We start from the raw sequence: 18,572 nt of genomic DNA, 5'->3' as shown, positions 1-18,572 counted from the left end.
CTCCCTCCCTCCCTCCCACCCCCCCCCTCTCTCTCCCTCCCTCCCTCCCACCCACCCCCTCTCCCTCCCTCCCTCCCTCCCACCCACCCCCTCTCCCTCCCTCCCTCCCACCCCCCCCCCTCTCTCTCCCTCCCTCTCTCCCACCCCCCCCTCCCTCTCCCTCTCCCTCTCCCTCTCCCTCTCCCTCTCCCTCTCCCTCTCCCTCCCCCTCTCCCTCCCCCTCTCCCTCCCCCTCCCTCTCCCTCCTCTCCCTCCCTCTCCCTCTCCCTCCTCTCCCTCCCCCTCCCCCTCCCTCCCCCCCCTCTCCCTCCCCCCCCTCTCCCTCTCCCTCTCCCTCCCCCCCCTCTCCCTCTCCCTCCCCCCCTCTCCCTCTCCCTCCCCCCCCTCTCCCTCTCCCTCCCCCCCTCTCCCTCTCCCTCCCCCCCCTCTCCCTCTCCCTCCCCCCCCTCTCCCTCTCCCTCCCCCCCCTCTCCCTCTCCCTCCCCCTCCCCCGCCCCGCCCCCTCTCCCCTCTCTCTCCCGCCCCTCCCCCTCCCGCTCCCGCTCTCTTCCCCCCGCCCCCCCCACCTCTTCCCCCCGCCCCCCCCCTCCTCCATCTTCCCCCCCGCCCCCCCTCCTCCATCTTCCGTGTTTAGGACGTACTGAAGTTGTGAAATGTCTTTATGGATCTTATAATTCAGCTCTCTTGCACTATCCGACTCAGTCATTCCTTCCCTCAATGGGACTGCCCACATTTGTTTGAAAGACATTTCAAAGAAAATTAAAAGACTTGCATTTCTATAGCGCCTTGCATGACTACTGGACGTCCCAAAGCGCTTTACAGCAAGCTCCCACAAACAGCAACGTGATAATGACCAGAAAATCTTTTTTTTTTGTGATGTTGATTGAGGGATAAATTTTGGCTAGGACACCGGAGTAACTCTTTGAAATAGTGCTGTAGGATCTTTTACGCCACCTGAGAGAGCAGATGAGGCCTCAGCTTAACATCTCATCCGAAAGACGGCACCTCCGACAATGCGGCGCTCCCTCAGCATTGCACTGGGAGTGCCAGCCTGGATTATGTGCTCAAGTCTCTGGAGTGGGACTTGAACCCACAACTTTCTGACTCCGAGGCGAGTGAGTGCTACCCACGGAGTCACAGCGGGGGGTGGCGGGGGAGGGAAGATGAGATGGGGGGGTGTGGAGTGAGAGGGGGGAGGGAGAGAGGGAAGAGGAGGAGGAGGAGATATTTATCCCTGCTTTATTGAGAGCAGAAGTTGATGACCAGATTTAATTTTGTCCTCTTTCCTAATGTGATAGAGACAGATTACAGCTGTTCTTGCTTTCTCCGCCTTCAAATAGTTTGTATCTGTCCAGTACCATTGGGTTTGAGGGATGCTTAGAATATGTTCTGGGAAAACAACAGATTGGGCGATGCCCCTTCAGTTTGCTGACTTCATGACACAATAGCCAAGTTGATAATCATGACTGTATTCAGTAACTATTAGCTGTGCAAGCGTGCTGCTGTGCCAATCTCGGCGCTATGAGCAATGTTACAGGCTGCTTAATATTCTATTTATGCAACTCTGTCGTATGAGTCTGCCATTCGCACTGTGTGTTGGATTCGGAGACCAGTTGCAACACTGGAAGGGCTCCCAAAAGTGAACGTGGGCAGCCTATTTGACCATGTAGGCCATCGCAGCATGGCTCAATGCCGCCCTCGACCTGCATCCGCAGTCTGCTGGAAGTGCGGACAAGGGGTGGGAATACAGTGGGGCTCGGCTATAATGTGGAATTGTCTGCTGTCATAATTTGAAGAGTATCTATTAACTCTTGGATCAACTGGTCATTCTCATCAAACCAGTTCTTGTGTTTCCTGGTTGTGACCGAGTGTCTCTTCGCAGGCACTGGTTATGGAGGCCTGGAGGGCAGACCAAGCGCTGTAGGCATTCTGCATCTCGGGGTCATCAAGGCACGCAAGGCTAGCTGTGAGGCGCTGACTGTATAGGGCTCTCTTAGCTGGGTCTTTAAGTGCCCCGGCATTGACTTTTTAGAAACATAGAAAATAGGTGCAGGAGTAGGCCATTTGGCCCTTCGAGCCTGCACCACCATTCAATAAGATCATGGCTGATCATGCAATTTCAGTACCCCTTTCCTGCTTTCTCTCCTCACCCCTTGATCCCTTTAGCCATAAGGGCCAAATCTAGCTCCCTTTTGAATATGTCTAACGAACTGCCACAGAAAGTTGTTGAGGCCCGAGAATTCCAGAGGTTCACAATTCTGAGCGAAGAAGTTTCTCCTCATCTCAGTCCTAAATGGCTTATCCCTTATCCTTAGACTGTAACCCTTGATTCTGGACTTCCCCAACATCGGGAACATTCTTCCTGCCGCTAACCTGTCCAGTCCCGTCAGAATTTTATGTTTCTATGAGGTCCCCTCTCATTCTTCTAAATTCCAGTGAATATGAGCCTAGTTGATCCAGTCTGTCGTCTTATGTAAGTCCTGCCATCCCGGGAATCAGTCTGGTGAACCTTCGCTGTATTCCCTCAATAGCAAGAATGTCCTTCCTCAGATTAGGAGACCAAAATTGTACACAATATTCAAGGTGTGGCCTCATCAAGGCCCTGTACAACTGCAGTAAGACCTCCCTGCTCCTATACTCAAATGCTCTCGCTATGAAGGCCAACATACCATTTGCCGCCTTCACTGCAAGTGTCCTAGAATCATAAAGAATTTAGCATCACAGGAGGCCACTCAGCTCATCGTCCCTGTGCCAGCTTATCCAATTAGTCCCCCTCCCTCGCTCTTTCCCCATAGCCTTGCCTATTTTTCCTTTTTAATTAAATATCCAATTCCCTTTTGCAACTTGCTGTTGAATCTGCTTCCACCGCCCTTTCAGACAATCCATTCCAGCATCCTCTGTGAAATACATATTAACACAGTTCCTTGTGGTACAACGCTCCATAAAACTGGCTCTATTTTGCCGCACATTGGCTTCTCGCTAAGAAGGCGTGGATACCTGGTTCGGAAATGGAAAAATGTTGGTCTTACCGGAGAGATTGGGCTGAGGCACAGAGTTGCGGCGGTTTTACTTTGTATCTAACGTGAGATCAGTGAACTCATAATATCCACTAACTGAGTCTCGAACCAGGGGTCACAGTCTCAGTCTCAGGATAAGGGGTCGGCCATTTAGGACTAAGTTGAGGAGAAACTTCTTCACTCAGAGTGTGGTGAATCTTTGGAATTCTCTACCCCAGAGGGCTGTGGAGGCTCAGTCGTTGAGTATATTCAAGACAGAAATCGATAGATTTTTGGATATTAAGGGAATCAAGGGATATGGGGATCGGGCAGGAAAGTGCAGTTGCGGTTGAAGATCAGCCATGATCTCATTGAATGGCGGAGCAGGCTCGAGGAGCTGAATGGCGTACTCCTTCCTGTTCCTAATTCTTGTTCTTGTGTTCATTGCGTACCAGGGATTCATTCTGGTACTTTCCTGCTCTGTTTGGCTCAGCTCGGGAGCCTCCATTGTCACCAACCTCACTAGAAGAAAAACCTGATTATCTGGTCATTTATCACATCAATGTCTGAGGGATCCTACGGCACTATTTCAAAAAGAGCAGGGGAGTTATCCCCGGTGTCCCAAGATGATCTGTTCATTATCACATTGCTGTTTGTTGGAGCTTGCGGTGCGCAATTTGTCTGCCGCGTTTCCTACATTACAACACTTCAAAAGTACTTTGTTGGCTGCAAAGCATTTAGCGACATCCTGAGTTTGTGAAATGTGCTGTAGAAATCAAAGCTTTCTTTCATGCACATCACTTCCCCCTCCTTCAGCCTTTCATGCTGCACTTGGCGGGGCAGTTTGCGACGCTTGTACTGGCTGCCTGAATTGGAGGTTGTTCCATTCCCCAGTGCGAGCATATCTCTCCTTGCTGAGCACGAGGAAGTAAATATAGGTGCGCTGGGTCAGGTGGAATTCGAGATTTTCAGCTTGACTGAAGGGCAAGACTCAAAGTCAGCCGTGCCAGCCTCCAAGTACAAACTTTTGATATCTTTGTACATCTTTCAAATTGCAGCTTTGTGCGTTTATTTGATTAGTCACGACGCAGGTTCTGGGCATTCCTGTAAAATGGCAACTAACAGAGCTACAAAGAATATAATGCGCAGTAGAAGGCCGTGCACCCCACCCCTCCCCGAGCCTGCTCCACCATTCAGTATGATCATGGTTGATCTTTGACCTCAACTTCACTTTCCTGCACTATCCCCACATCCCTTGATTCCCCCAAATTATCCAAAACTCTAGTGATCTCAGCCTTGAATATACTCAATGACTGAGCTTCCACAGCCCTCCAGGGCAGAGAATTCCAAAGATTCACAACCCTTTAAAGAAGTTTCTCATCTCAGTTCATTCTAAGACTGACTCCTGGTTCTAGACTCTCTTATGTTAAAACTTTTTAAAAAAAAATAGTGTCTGCAATTTCCTGAGAACAAAATCCTTACATTTTATAGTGTCTTTCACAACCTCGGGGTGTCCCAGAGTAATCTCATGGACTAATTTCAATCGCCTAGATGGGTCGGAGAGGAATTTCCCAGATTTTCCCAGAACTCCCCAGCTCTTCAAAATAGGACCATGGGATCTTTTACGTCCTCCTGAAGCCACGCGGGGCCTCGGTTTAACATTTCATCCGAAAGACGGCACCTCCGGCAGTGCAGCACTCCCTCAGCGCTGCACTGGGGAGTGTCAGCCTAGATTTTTGTGCTCCAGTCTCTGGAGTGGGACTTGAACCTACAACCTTCTGATTCAGAGGTGAGGGTGCTGCCCACTGAGCCACGGCTGATGCTTTCAGTTCTCCATAATGGGTAGTCATGTTAGGTAGTGGGTGGGGGAATTATGTGGTTTGAGCCTCAGTCCCACAATCAAATCGGGTGCCTGCAACGTTTGCCCCTTTATCCCTTCCCAACCCGCCCCCATTTTATTTACTGATGTAGACCAGCAATCTCCTGTGTACACACTCTGGTCTGCACAGTTAGCAGATCCTGACTGGGCAGAATGCTGTGCTGGGAAAGATTCAGTGATTGTTCTTCTATATAGTGAGCCCAGTCCAACATCGTGGGCCGCTCCAACCTGTGTGAGAACACCACCGCAGGTCGGGGCTATAAATAGAGCTGGAGCCTGAAACATGGTGGGCGAAGAGGTGAGGGCCCAAGGGCAGCAAGGGTCAGCCCACACTGCGATACGTGTGTGTGCACTAGGTCCGTGCAGCAGAGCAAGTCTCCAGTCGTCCTGGTTAACCCTTGCCACTGGACCAAGACCGAGCTCTGTCAAGCCCGTGTGGTGGCTGGTGTGCAATGGTCACCACACACTTTAAAAAAATCCACGCACAGGCATCTTCCACCCCCTCAATTGGCGTTCAGGACTGGAACATCGGGTCCTTCATTGAAACATCTGTGAACTCTTGTGGAAGCAAGCCATCCTCATTCGAGGGACCGTCTAGGATGATGAGTGAGCCCAGTGTGTGTGTACACGTGCGTGCAAACACATCAGCTGCAGATCTCCTCCCACCCACCCCCCCCCCTACATTTGAATCATTTGCCAACACTCGCTGTGTCAGCTCTCACTTGGTGAGGTAGCAGGCAGCAAGTGCATTCGAAACGCGATCCCATTAGGACTCCACACCTTCGCGGGTGGAAGGTGAAAACATCCCGTCATGGGAACGTCTCGATTGAGCGGCACAAGTGTTTTTGTTTGCAGCCAACCGGCAGCAAAGTATCAAATTGCCTTGCAAGCTGGCTGGCACCGCGCATCTTCCCCCTCCCTCCCTCCCTCGGACATTGCGCATTTTGTACTGCTCGTGGGCTTTGAGGAGAGAGGCTGGTACAGGGCTGTACTTGCTGGATCACACAGCTGGGCAGCAAGCGCTGGGTGTCTGCTTTCAGGCTTGGCTTGCGTCATAAACCTGCAGCGCAGCCCATGTACCATCTGTGGGCTGCTGTGTACCTTTTTGCCTATTTGGATTTTATTGCTGCTCTCAAGAAATAACTGCTGTCTGCGTAACACTTTCCCTGATTCATTTGTTTAAATTTTTTTTAATTCCTTTTTTTTTTAAATTCCCTTGTCCTCCAATTCTGGCCTCTTGCGCATCCCCCAATTTTAATCGCTTTACCATTGGTGGCCGCACCTTCAGCTGCCTGGACCCCACGCTCTGGAGTGGCCTCTCCGCATCTCCCTCTTCCTTTAAGACACTCCTTAACACCTGGCTCTTTGACCAAGCTTTTGATCACCTGTCCTATTAACTCCTTATGTGGCTCGGTGTCTCATTTTTCTTTGAAGCGACTTGGGACGTTTACTAAAATTTTTTTAAAAAAAGACTTGCATTTCTATCGCGTCGTTCACATCAGGACGTCCCAAAGTGTTTTACAGCCAATGAAATACTTTTGACGTGTAGCCAGTCTTGTAATGTAGGAAAATAACTTTAAAGGCCCAATATAAATGCAAGTTGTTGCTTCGCAGGTGTCTTGCAACATGTGGGTATACTGGTGTAACTTGTCTATTCCCCGCCCCCCCCACAGCCAACCACCATCATCCCTCCCCCCACCCCCTGTTCCAAACATAACACAACATAACACAGGAATTAGGAGCAGGAGCTGGCATTACGGCCCCTCAAGCCTGCTCCACCACCGTTCAATAAGATCATGGCTGATCTTCGACCTCACTTTCCCGCCTGATCTCCATATCGCCTGATTCCCCTCGAGTCCAAAAACGTATCGCTCTCGGCGTTGCTCAGGGTATGATTTCATGGTACTAGTTTCATTCTGACCCATGACCTCCCCCATGTGACTATTCGTCATCTGAGTGTTGCCAAGTCATTCGGCTACGGAGTGGGGGGCAGGGGAGGTGAACCGCACCCGATTCTGTATTTGGCTGATGTCCCCACACTCAGTGATCCAGCAGGAATCACTCGACAGTGACCAAGAGCAGCTGACTTTCCCCTCTCTCGAACCTGGGTGCTGAGATCAGCACAGACCAATGACTCACCCAACTCATTAACAGATTACTGACTGAGGTCCAAAATATAATCATTAATCTCCAGTTATGTGTTAGCTGATCCCTTTAGTGAGGTGAGCGTTTCAAGTCGCTTCTGGTGGGGGCGTGGGATTTGCGGGTGCTTTATCTTGTAAACATAGAAACATAGAAAATAAGTGCAGGAGTAGGCCATTCGGCCCTTCGAGCCTGCATCACCATTCAATAAGATCATGGCTGATCATTACCTCAGTACCCCTTTCCTGCTTTCTCTCCATACCCCTTGATCCCCTTAGCCGTAAGGGCCATATCTAACTCTCTTTTGAATATATCCAATGAACTGGCATCAACAACTCTCTGCGGCAGGGAATTCCACAGGTTAACAACTCTCTGAGTGAAGAAGTTTCTCCTCATCTCAGTCCTAAATGGCTTACCCCTTATTCTTAGACTGTGACCCCTGGTTCTGGAACTCCCCAGCAACGGGAACATTCTACCTGCATCTAACCTGTCCTGTCCCATCCCGTCAAAATCTTATATGTTTCTATGAGATCCCCTCTCATCCTTCTAAACTCCAATGTATAAAGGCCCAGTTGATCCAGTCTCTCCTCATATGTCAGTCCTGCCATCCCAGGAATCAGTCTGGTGAACCTTTGCTGCACTCCCTCAATAGCAAGAACTTCCTTCCTCAGATTAGGAGATCAAAACTGAACCTCACCAAGGCCCTGTACAACTGCAGTAAGACCTCCCTGCTCCTATACTCAAATCCCCTAGCTATGAAGGCCAACATACCATTTGGCTTCTTCACCGCCTGCTGTACCTGTATGACAACTTTCAACGACTGATGAACCATAACACCCAGGTCTCGTTGCACCTCCCCTTTTCCTAATCTGCCGCCATTCAGATAATCTGTCCTCACGTTTTTGCCCCCAAAGTAGATAACCTCACATTTATCCACGTTATACTGCATCTGCCATGCATTTGCCCACTCCCCTAACCTGCAGCCTCTTAGCATCCCCCTCACTGCTCACACCGCCACCCAGTTTAGTGTCATCTGCAAACTTGGAGATATTACACTCAATTCCTTCATCCAAATCATTGATGTATATTGTAAAGAGCTGGGGTCCCAGCACTGAGCCCTTCGGCACTCCACTAGTCACTGCCTGCCATTCTGAAAAGGACCCGTTTATCCCGACTCTCTGCTTCCTGTCTGCCAACCAGTTCTCTATACACGTCTGTATATTACCCCCAAAACCATGTGCTTTGATTTTGCACACCAATCTCTTGTGTGGGACCTTGTCAAAAGCCTTTTGCAAGTCCAAATACACCACATATTGTCCACTCTACTAGTTACATCCTCAAAAAAAATTCCAGAAGGTTTGTCAAGCTTGATTTCCCCTTCATAAATCCATGCTGACTTGGACCGATCCTGTCACTGCTTTCCAAATGCGCTGCTATTTCATAATAATTGATTCCAACATTTTCCCCACTGCTGATGTCAGGCTAACCGGTCTATAATTACCTGCTTTCTCTGTTGCTCCCTTTTTAAAAAGTGGTACATTTAGCTACCCTCCAGTCCATAGGAACTGATCCAGAGTCGATAGACTGTTGGAAAATGATCACCAATGCATCCACTATTTCTAGGGCCACTTCCTTAAGTACTCTGGGATGCAGACTATCAGGCCCCAGGGATTTATCGGCCTTCAATCCCATCAATTTCCCTAACACACTTTCCCACTTAATAAGGATATCCTTCAGTTCCTCCTTCTCATTAGACCCTCGGTCCCCTAGTACTTCCGGAAGGTTATTTGTGTCTTCCTTCGTGAAGACAGAACTAAAGTATTTGTTCAATTGGTCTGCCATTTCTTTGTTCCGCATTATAAATTCACCTGAATCTGACTGCATGGGACCTACGTTTGTCTTCACTAATCTTTTTCTCTTCACATATCTATAAAAGCTTTTGCAGTCAGTTTTTATGTTCCTGGCAAGCTGCTTCTCGTACTCTATTTTCCCCCTCTTAATTAAACCCTTTGTCCTCCTCTGCTGAATTATAAATTTCTCCCAGTCCTCAGGTTTATTGCTTTTTCTGGCCAATTTATATGCCTCTTCCTTGGATTTAACACTATCCTTAATTTCCCTTGTTCGCCACGGTTGAGCCACCTTCCCCATTTTATTTTTACTTCGGACAGGGATGTAGAATTGCTGAAGTTCATCCATGTGATCGTTAAATGCTTGCCATTGCCTATCCACCGTCCACCCTTTAAGTATCATTTGCCAGTCTATTCTAGCCAATTCACACCTCAAACCATCGAAGTTACCTTTCCTTAAGTTCAGGACCCTAGTTTCTGAATTAACTCTGTCACTCTCCATGTTAATAAGGAATTTGACCATGTTATGGTCACTCTTCCCCAAGGGGCCTCGCACAACAAGATTGCTAATTAGTCCTTTCCCATTACACATCACCCAGTCTAGGATGGCCAGCTCCCTAGTTGGGCCCTCGACATATTGGTCTAGAAAGCCATCCCTAATACACTCCAGGAAATCCTCCACCACTGCAAGGCCACCAGTTTGGTTAGCCCAATCAATATGTAGATTAAAGTCACCCATGATAACTGCTGTACCTTTATTGCATACATCCCTAATTTCTTGTTTGATGATGTCCCCACCTTACTACTACTGTTTTGGTGGTCTGTACGCAACTCCCACTAGTGTTTTCTGCCCTTTGGTATTCCGTAGCTCCACCCATACCGATTCCACATCATCCAAGCTAATGTCCTTCCTTACTATTGCATTAATTTCCTCTTTAACCAGCAATGCAACTCCGCCTCCTTTTCCTTTCTGTTTATCCTTCCTAAATGTTGAATACCCCGGATGTTAACCGTTCTCCCTCTGGGCGACGCATAGTGCAGGTAGAGATGCAGGATGTTTTTTATTTTTCCATTGGCTTTGGGAACTGCCAGCAGTTTCCCCATCTCTGCGTCACAGGGCGGCTGATGGAGGAGGGCGAGCCCAGTGTCGTTGTCATAGGCAGTCCCTCGGAATCTAGGAAGACTTGCTTCCACTCCTGAAGTGAGTTCTTCGGTGGCTGAACAGTCTGATACGAGAGCCACAGTCCCTATCACAGGTGGGACAGATAGTCATTGAGGGTAAGGGAGGGTGGGACTGGTTTGCTGCACGCTCTTTCCGCTGCCTGCGCTTGATTTCTGCATGCTCTTGGCGTTGAGACTCGAGGTACTCAGCGCTCTCTCGGATGCACTTCCTCCACTTAGGGCGGTCTTTGGCCAGGGACTCCCAGATGTCGGTGGGGATGTTACACTTTATCAGGGAGGCTTTGAGGGTGTCTTTGTAGCGTTTCCGCTGTCCATTTTTGGCTCGTTTGGGTGAGCCCAGCGTACTGGGAGAAGGGATAGCGGAGTGCCACTCCTCCAGAGCTGGTGCAGTCAACTAACCGCCTTGTGTTTACGCCAAGCGTGTTATCTGAATTAAGAATCTGCTGTACTGGTTGAAGGGTGCTGTCTACTGTGCAGTGGAGCAGTGGTAAATGTACTGCTTGTTTGCACTTGTAGTAAGATTTTCAGCACTTTGTACTGGTGGGTGTATGACAGTTCAATACTTTGTAATATCTTGTTGTGGCTCGTTGTTAAATTGTGTCTGATTACATTCCTGTGAAGCACCTTGGGACGTTTTTACAATGTTAAAGGCGCTATACAAATGCAAGTTGTTGAGTCGCTGGATATTACGGATCAGAAAAGTGCCAAGTTTGATCTCTGGTCTGTGCCAAGGCCACTGAAGATTGTACGGATTCCCAAGACGCTCCTCTCAAAATAACAACTCGCTGGGGGAACGACCAGGAAGAGAGGGAGTAATGTTTTTAATGGGGAGGTGAAGGTGCGATTGGGCAGTTTGGTAGCTGCACAAATGTGGTGGTGATTGGGGGGTGGGGGGAAGAAAGACTTGGATTTCTATAGCATCTTTCACGACCACCGGACGTCTCAAAGCGCTTTACAGCCAATGAAGTACTTTTGGAGTATAGTCACTGTTGTAATATAGGAAATGCGGCAGCTAGTTTGCACACAGCAAGCTCCCACAAACAGCAATGACCAGATAATTGTGTTTTTTATGATGATTGAGGAATATATGTTAACCAGGACACCGGGGATAACCTCCCTGCTCCTCTTTGAAGTATTGTCATGGTATCTTTTACAAGAGGGCAGACAGGCCCTCGGTTTAACATCTCACCCGAAAGATGGCACCTCTGATGGTGCGGCACTCCCTTAGTATTACACTGAAGATTTATGTGCTCAAGTGGCATTTGAACCCACAACCTTCTGACTCTGGCGAATGTGCTGCCCACTGAGACACAGCTGCCACTGAGGGCCGAAGGCTAGACAGATGGGAATTTGGAAGTATCATAAGTGACTTGGGGCAGACACAGAAGCAAGTGTGGTTGGGGAGGGGAGGATGTGGGTGACAAGCGATACAAGGAAGTGGTGGCTTTATGTGTGATTGACACGATGAGAGTAGCGAGGCTACGTGAGATTGTAAGATCATGGGCCTTTATGTGGAGGGAGTGCTTAAGGGAGAGAAATAGAAGTGATGGGCTCGGGCCCCGAGTGACAGCCAAACACGTACTCAGATGGACGCAGGGAAACTCAACATATAGCGTAATTGGGATAGATACGCCCTAGTATTAAACGCAGAGTCCAAAGTTAAAGTCGGTGGTCCATTAAGAGTCCTTGCAATCCATGTGGTCAAATGGAATCTGACTTACTCTGTCAACGTTGGTCGAGACGCGGGCTGATGTTTATCGAGGTGTATAAGTCATCAGTTTGCACCGAAACACACGACCCCAGCCCACCTGTTATCTTGGTGTCACAAGGATGTCGAGTCAAGAGCAGATTTGACTCTGTGTCCTCTTTCTTTCTTTTCCCCCCCCCCCCCCTTTTTTTTTTTACTGGAACACCCATTAACCCTCTGCGCTGTGTATCGGGTGAAGGACAATCATTTGTGCAATTACCGGCGCCGTTGTTCCTGGAATCATTGCGGCCCACGTTGCCACTTGGGGGAGGGGGAGCTAGAGAGATTGTAAAACGAAAATCGGCAAATTGGAGAAGGAAAAAAAAATGATACTTGGTGATGCGTCCCTTGTGCCATTTTTGGTTCAGTGAAGCTTACCATGTGAGACAAATTTTGGACCAAATCACCGTGCGATTTCAATTGGGTAATTGACAGTTTTACTAAAACTGCTCAAAATCCCCAAAGTGGGATATTAAGTGGATGCTTGGGGCTTAGTATTTAATTAACCATCGCCCCCCCAACTGTACACTATGCCTGAGACTCGTCATTAAATTTAAAATCATTAGTTTTAGGACATCGCTTTACCGCAGTGCTTCAAAGCTGGGATTATTCTCGTCTTCTGAAGACTGGCCAAGCTTCTTCTGGTACCTTGGTGTTCTTCATGTGGGGCACCAAGACGGTGCCAGTGGGGGAAGCCTCGTCTCATCCAGTCCTTGTCGTGGCTCAGTGGGTAGCACCTTCGCCTCTGAGTCCGGGGGCGGGGTGGGGGTGGGGTCAAGTCCCACTCCAGAAACTTGAGCATAAAAATCCATCTGCAGTGCTGAGGGAGTGCTGCACTATCGGAGGTGCCGTCTTTCGGATGAGACGTTAAACCGAGGCCCCGTCTGCTCTCTCAGGTGGACTTAAAAGATTCCATGACACTATTTCAAAGAAGAGCAGGGGAGTTCTCCCCGGTGTCCAATATTTATCCCTCAATCAACATCAGTAAAACCGATTATCTGATCAATGTCACATTACTATTTGAGGGAGCTTGCTGCGCCCAAATTGGCTGTCGAGTTTCCCACATTACAACAGCGACTGCAGTTAAAGTACTTCATTGGTTGTTAAGCACTTTGGGGTGTCCAGTGGTCATGAAAGGCGCTATATAAATGCAAGTCTTTCTCTTTGATGTCCACACTGGCACAGTTCATCAGGAATGACTGAGTCGTGATCAGGGGCGGGGGCACTGACAGTTCTAACACCCTAACTGAGATAAGCCTGCAAAGCACAGACAGGAATTGAATCTACACTAAACCATGGGGCCCCAAATTATCAGGTAGTGTTCTTCGAAGGTTGTTTAAGAATTCAGTTAAACTTAATTTTTTTTTTCAATTTTTCTGAGCTGGACCTTTTGAATGGCTGGGGCGAACATCACCTCTTAAAAACGGGTAGGTACTCGAGGGAATTCAGGGCCAGAGTGATCTCCCGGACTAGTTTTGCTCACCTGGATTTGTCAGAGAGGAATTTCCCAGATTTTCTTTCCCCCCCCCCCCCCCCCCCCCCAAATTGTCCTGGGGTTTTTTAAGCTGTTTTTTCTCCTCTCCCAGGAGTTGGTTTGGGGTAGGGTGGGGACTGTATTGATAGTGTTACACAAGGTATCACAATTGTGAGGGGTGGGCGGCTGGATCGACCAGAGGGTCTTAATCAATGTTGCCATTAATTGTTTTTGGGCACACTGACCATTCAAAATACCGCGCATGCAAGGTTTTCACGGAATCATAGAAGTTTACAGCATGGAAGGAGGCAATTCGGCCCATCGTGTCCATGCTGGCCGACCAAAGGGCTATCCAGCCTAATCCTACTTTCCAGCTCTCGCTTCGTAGCCCTGTAGGTTACGGCACTTTGCTCATTGAAGAGCCGGCCAGGTGGGAGGTCCAGAGCGCTGCACGGCCGCACCACTTAAAGAGACCATTCGTCTTAACCTTTCTGTCTTTGTTCATGATTCATTCTCGAGGTGGCATTCGTTGCCCGTCCCTAGTTGCCCCCCGGGAAGACGGTGATGAGCCGCCTTGAGCCGCTTCAGTCCGCATGGTTAGTGGCTTGTCAAGGCGAGCGATTGCACTCTTGTACTTTGGGTACTTTTTCCGCCGTGGTAGCAATTCGTCCATCTCCGAGTGCGAAGCGTCGTCTAGTGTTTTAATCAATTTCCATTACCTTTCTTACAAAGCTGAGGTAAGTAGCAAAAACCTGGATCAATACCGTTCCAACGTTGCTGCTCAGATGAAATCTGCTTCTTTCTCATTTCCTGGAAGAGTCTGCATATTAATAACTCCATCAAAATTTAATCACCCCACGAGGAGCAAGAGTGGAGAGTTGTGGAGGAGGATGAGCTTAAGTGCTCGATCTAATGTAATCAAATGGGCTGTTCAGCTCCCCAATGGCTCAAGCAAGCAAGCTTCCCCCCCCCCCCGTGAGTAACTGAGACCACGGGTTTTGGGATCATTCCCCAGCCAATCTGGAGTCAGCTGGTCTCACCCAGGGTCAGCGAAGGAAAATCGCCCAGGATTCCTGGTCACTGTCCGCTGACCGGTGTGGACCCCATCTGAGCACAACAACGTGCGTTTATATAGCGCCTTTATCACAGTAAAACGTCCCAAGGAGCGTTATCAGACATAATCTGACACCGAGCCACATAAGGAGATATTAGGACAGGTGACCAAAAGCTTGGTCCAAAAGGTTGGTTTTAAGGAGTGTCTTAAAGGAGGAGAGAGAGGTTTAAAGAGAGAATTCCACAGCTTGGGGCCTCGAGGGCTGACGACCCAGCCGCCAATGGCGAGGCGAAGGAAGTCAGAAATGAACCAGAGCCCAGAACAGGAGGAACGCAGAGTTCTCGGAGGGTTGTGGGAGGGGAGGGGCCATTGAGGGATTTGAACACCAGGTTAAAATTTTAAATTCAAGGCGCTTCTGAACCAAGATGTAGATCAGGAAGTTGAGGCCAGTTTGTTAGATATATTCAAAAGGGAGTTAGATGTGGCCCTTACGGCTAAAGGGATCAAGAGGTATGTATGGAGAGAAAGCAGGAATGGGGTACTGAAGTTGCATGACCCGCCATGATATTGAATGGTGGTGCAGGCTCGAAGGGCCCAATGGCCTACTGCACCTACTTTCTATGTCAGCGAGAACTGGGGGGGGGGGGGGGGTGATGGGTGAACGGGACTTGGTGTGAGTTGGGTTACGAGCAGCAAAGTTTTGGATGAGGTCGGGTTTACGGAAATTGGACGATGGGAGGCCGGCCAGGAGAGCTGTGGAATAGTTGATTCTGGCGGTAATGGGTTTTAGCAGAGATGGGCAGAGGCAGGCGATATTACGGAGATGGAATTTGTGAAGTACACAAGAGCAGCCTGCTGACGCTCTCTGTCCTGCCTCATACATCAATAATGGACACTTGGGTGAAATACTGGACCTCCCACCAACATCTGTGACACTGCTGCCAGCAAGGAGCCGATGTCTTCATTAGAGGAGAACATGAACGGGGGGGGGGGGGGGGGAAAGCACAAGTTTCTTATGTACGTAGTGTGCAGAAACATATTTTGGTTATTCTGTTAGACCGTGTATGGGAACAGACATATTTGTGTAGCTCAGACAGTAGGTAATTGTAAGTAATCTGAACTACCCTTGTGTTTCAAGGGTAATTAATTTGTGACATTAAGTATTGTTTATAAAAATGTTGTGTTCCTGTATAATCTATATAAATATGCATGTTGCGTGTAGCTATGAAGCGACACTTGGCTTCATTTTTTAAATACTTTTCCCTTCATTCCCCCTTCTCTACATTCTCTTCACCCAGGTTGGGCCTATACTCATTGGCGTTTAGAAGAATGAGAGGTGATTTTATTGAGACATATGATTCTGAGGGGGCTTGACAGGGTAGATGCAGAGAGGATGTTCCCCTCATGGGGGAATCTAGAACTAGGGGGCATAGTTTCAGAATAAGGGGTCGCCCATTTAAGACGGAGTTGAGGAGGAATTTCTTCTCTGAGGGTCCTGAATCTTTGGAATTCTCTGCACTAGAGAACTGTGGAGGCTGGGTCATTGAACATTAGGGGAGTCCAGGATTATGGGGAACAGGCAGGAAAGTGGAGTTGAAGCCAAGATCTGAGCAGCCATGATCTTATTGAATGGCGGAGCAGGCTCGAGGGGCCGAATGGCTGACTCCTGCTCCTATTTCTTATGTCGTCCTCCCCCACCCCTCGCGGTCTCATGCTGGAGGTATGGTCCTGTTGGCTCTGAACATCTTCTGTTCACGGCTGAGCCTAATCCTGTCGTCACTTGACCTCCCAGATGCATATTCCCAGCGGGGGATCGCTGGATAACAATCGGGAGTGGGGGAGCCCTGGCTGGCAATGACGCGCGCGCGCGCGCGCACACGTACCCACCTGCTCGCTGTGACTTCATCACTGCGAGGGGCTTTTATCGAGGTGCGAGTGGTAAGTTGTGTTCCTCAGTCCCCGAGTCTGCTGTCTGCTTGAATTCAGCTTGTGCATAAAGTCCTCAGTGTCACTCGTTCTGACAATCGGACATGATACGTTGGTGAGTTTGGCTGGAAATTTGTTTTCGTCCTCTGCCGTGTCTTTGTTAAATTCTGGAAATACGCACAGGCCCATCGGTGAGGGATGGGGGAGACTCTGTTGGGTCTGATCAGGGTCAAAGTCCTAACCCGTCTCTTGGATGCTGATAGGCCTGTTTTTAAAAAAAAATTCATTCATGGGTTGTGGGCTTCACTGGCAAGGCCAGCATTTATTGACCATCCCTAAACGCCCTCGAGAAGGTGGTGGTGAGCTGCCGCCTCGAATTGCTGCTCCTACTTTGTAGCGGTTTGGTACAACTGAGTGCCTCACTCGGACATTTCAGAGGGGCAGTTTAGAGTCAACCACGTTGCTGTGGGTCTGGAGTCACATATCGGCCAGAACGGGTAAGGGCGGCAGATTTCCTTCCCGAAAGGGACATTAGTGAACCAGATGGGTTTTTACAACAATCCGGTAGTTTCATGGTCACCATTACTGACACTAGCTTTTTATTCCAGATTTATTTAATTAATTGAATTTGAGCTTGTGTTGCCGGATAATTAGTATAGGCCTCTGGATCACTAGTCCAGTGACACAACCCACTGTGCTACCGTAGCCCATATTTACAGCACCCTATGTGATTAGTATTCCCAGTGTCTGCAGTTCCTGTTCTCCTCCCTCGTGTTGTAACACTTGTGCTCGTCTATTTGTGCTTTTAAAATCACTCAGCTCAGTAATTCTTTGTGAAGTCAGTTACATCATTTATATAAAGAAAAAATACTTGCTTTTGTACAGCGCCTTGCATGACCTCAGGACATCCCAAAGTGTGTTCTAGCCAATGAAGTACTTTTGAAGTGTAGTCACTGTTGTACTGTAATAGCCTCACTATTTTTAACAGTTTTCTTAGGGGTATAGTTTTGAGTTTTCAGTGTGAAATGCTAATTGAGCGTGATTTTCAAAATCCAGACCAGCCATCCCAATGGCTCGGGGCCACACAGATCAGGAAAGTCGCAGGTTATTATCTCGATTGCTGAGTTAGCTGATCACAGGACACTAATTGGGATGTTGGTGATCCGCTGCAGCCCAAAGCTAAATTTGGAGGGGTGAGGTGGGGAACGGAGAATCAGAAAAAACTTCCAGTTGAATACTTTTTTGCCTCTCCCGTGATGTCCCAAAGCACTTCGCGTCCACTGAAATAGAAACTTACAGGACAGGAGCAGGCCATTCGGCCCATCGTGTCTGTGCTGGCTCTTTGAAAGACCCGCATCTTCGCTTTTTGTCCGTAAAAAGAGAAAGATTTACATTTCTAAAGCGATTTTGATGGCCACCAGACATCCCAAAGCGCTTTACAGCCAATGAAGTACTTTTTGAAGTGTAGTCAGCCACTTGTAATGTAAGTATTTAAGGAAGGATATACTTGCTTTGGAGACTGTTCAGAGAAGGTTCACTCGGTTGATCCCTGAGATGAGGGGGTTGACTTATGAGGAAAGGTTGAGTCGGTTGGGTCTCTACTCATTGGAATTCAGAAGAATGAGAGGTGATCTTATCGAAACGTATAAGATAATGAGAGGGCTTGATAAGGTGGATGCAGAGAGGATATTTCCACTCATAGGAGAAACTAAACTAGGGGACATATAGAATAAGGGGCTGTCCATTAAAAACTGAGATGAGGAGAAATTTCTTCTCTGAGGGTTGTAAATCTGTGGAATTCTCTGCCCCAGAGAGCTGTGGAGGCTGGGTCATTGAATGTATTTAAGGTGGAGATAGACAGATTTTTGAGCGATAAGGGATTGGGCAGGGAAGTGGAGCTGAGTCCATGATCAGATCAGCCATGATCTTATTGAATGGCAGAGCAGGCTCAGGGGCCAAATGGCCGACTCCTCCTATTATGTTCTTATCTAATGTAGGAGCCCGGTCAGTTCCTCATCCTCAAGTACCTGTCCAACTCCCTTTTAAAATTCTTGATGCTACCAGCTTCCAGCTCCTTAACAGCAATAACTTGCATTTATATAGCGTCATTAATGTAATGAAACATCCCAAGGCGTTTCACAGGAGTATTAGGAGATTAAAAAATTGCCAGATAGTGTTCCAGATCCTGGAGACTGAGTGAGAAAAGTCTCCTCATCTCCACTCTACATCTTTTGCCAATTATTTGAACCTACGACCTCTGGTATTGAGCCATTCGCCAGAGAGAATAATTTGTCTGCATCTACTCTCATCAGAACCTCTCGTCTT

The 18,572-nt window shown here is 48.4% G+C and overlaps 1 protein-coding gene across 2 annotated transcripts in view; it reads left to right on the top strand.

Annotated features, from left to right (window-relative positions):
• Positions 1–18,572, top strand: part of rab4b (RAB4B, member RAS oncogene family) — a 43,841-nt gene that overhangs the window by 1,000 nt on the left and 24,269 nt on the right. The gene's annotated exons all lie outside the window — the stretch shown is intronic.

This window comes from Pristiophorus japonicus, chromosome 26 (assembly GCF_044704955.1).
Source record: "Pristiophorus japonicus isolate sPriJap1 chromosome 26, sPriJap1.hap1, whole genome shotgun sequence".
Taxonomy (NCBI): domain Eukaryota; kingdom Metazoa; phylum Chordata; class Chondrichthyes; family Pristiophoridae; genus Pristiophorus; species Pristiophorus japonicus.
The sequence above is the reverse complement of the archived record's forward strand: the minus strand, read 5'-3'. Positions and strand labels throughout refer to the sequence as shown.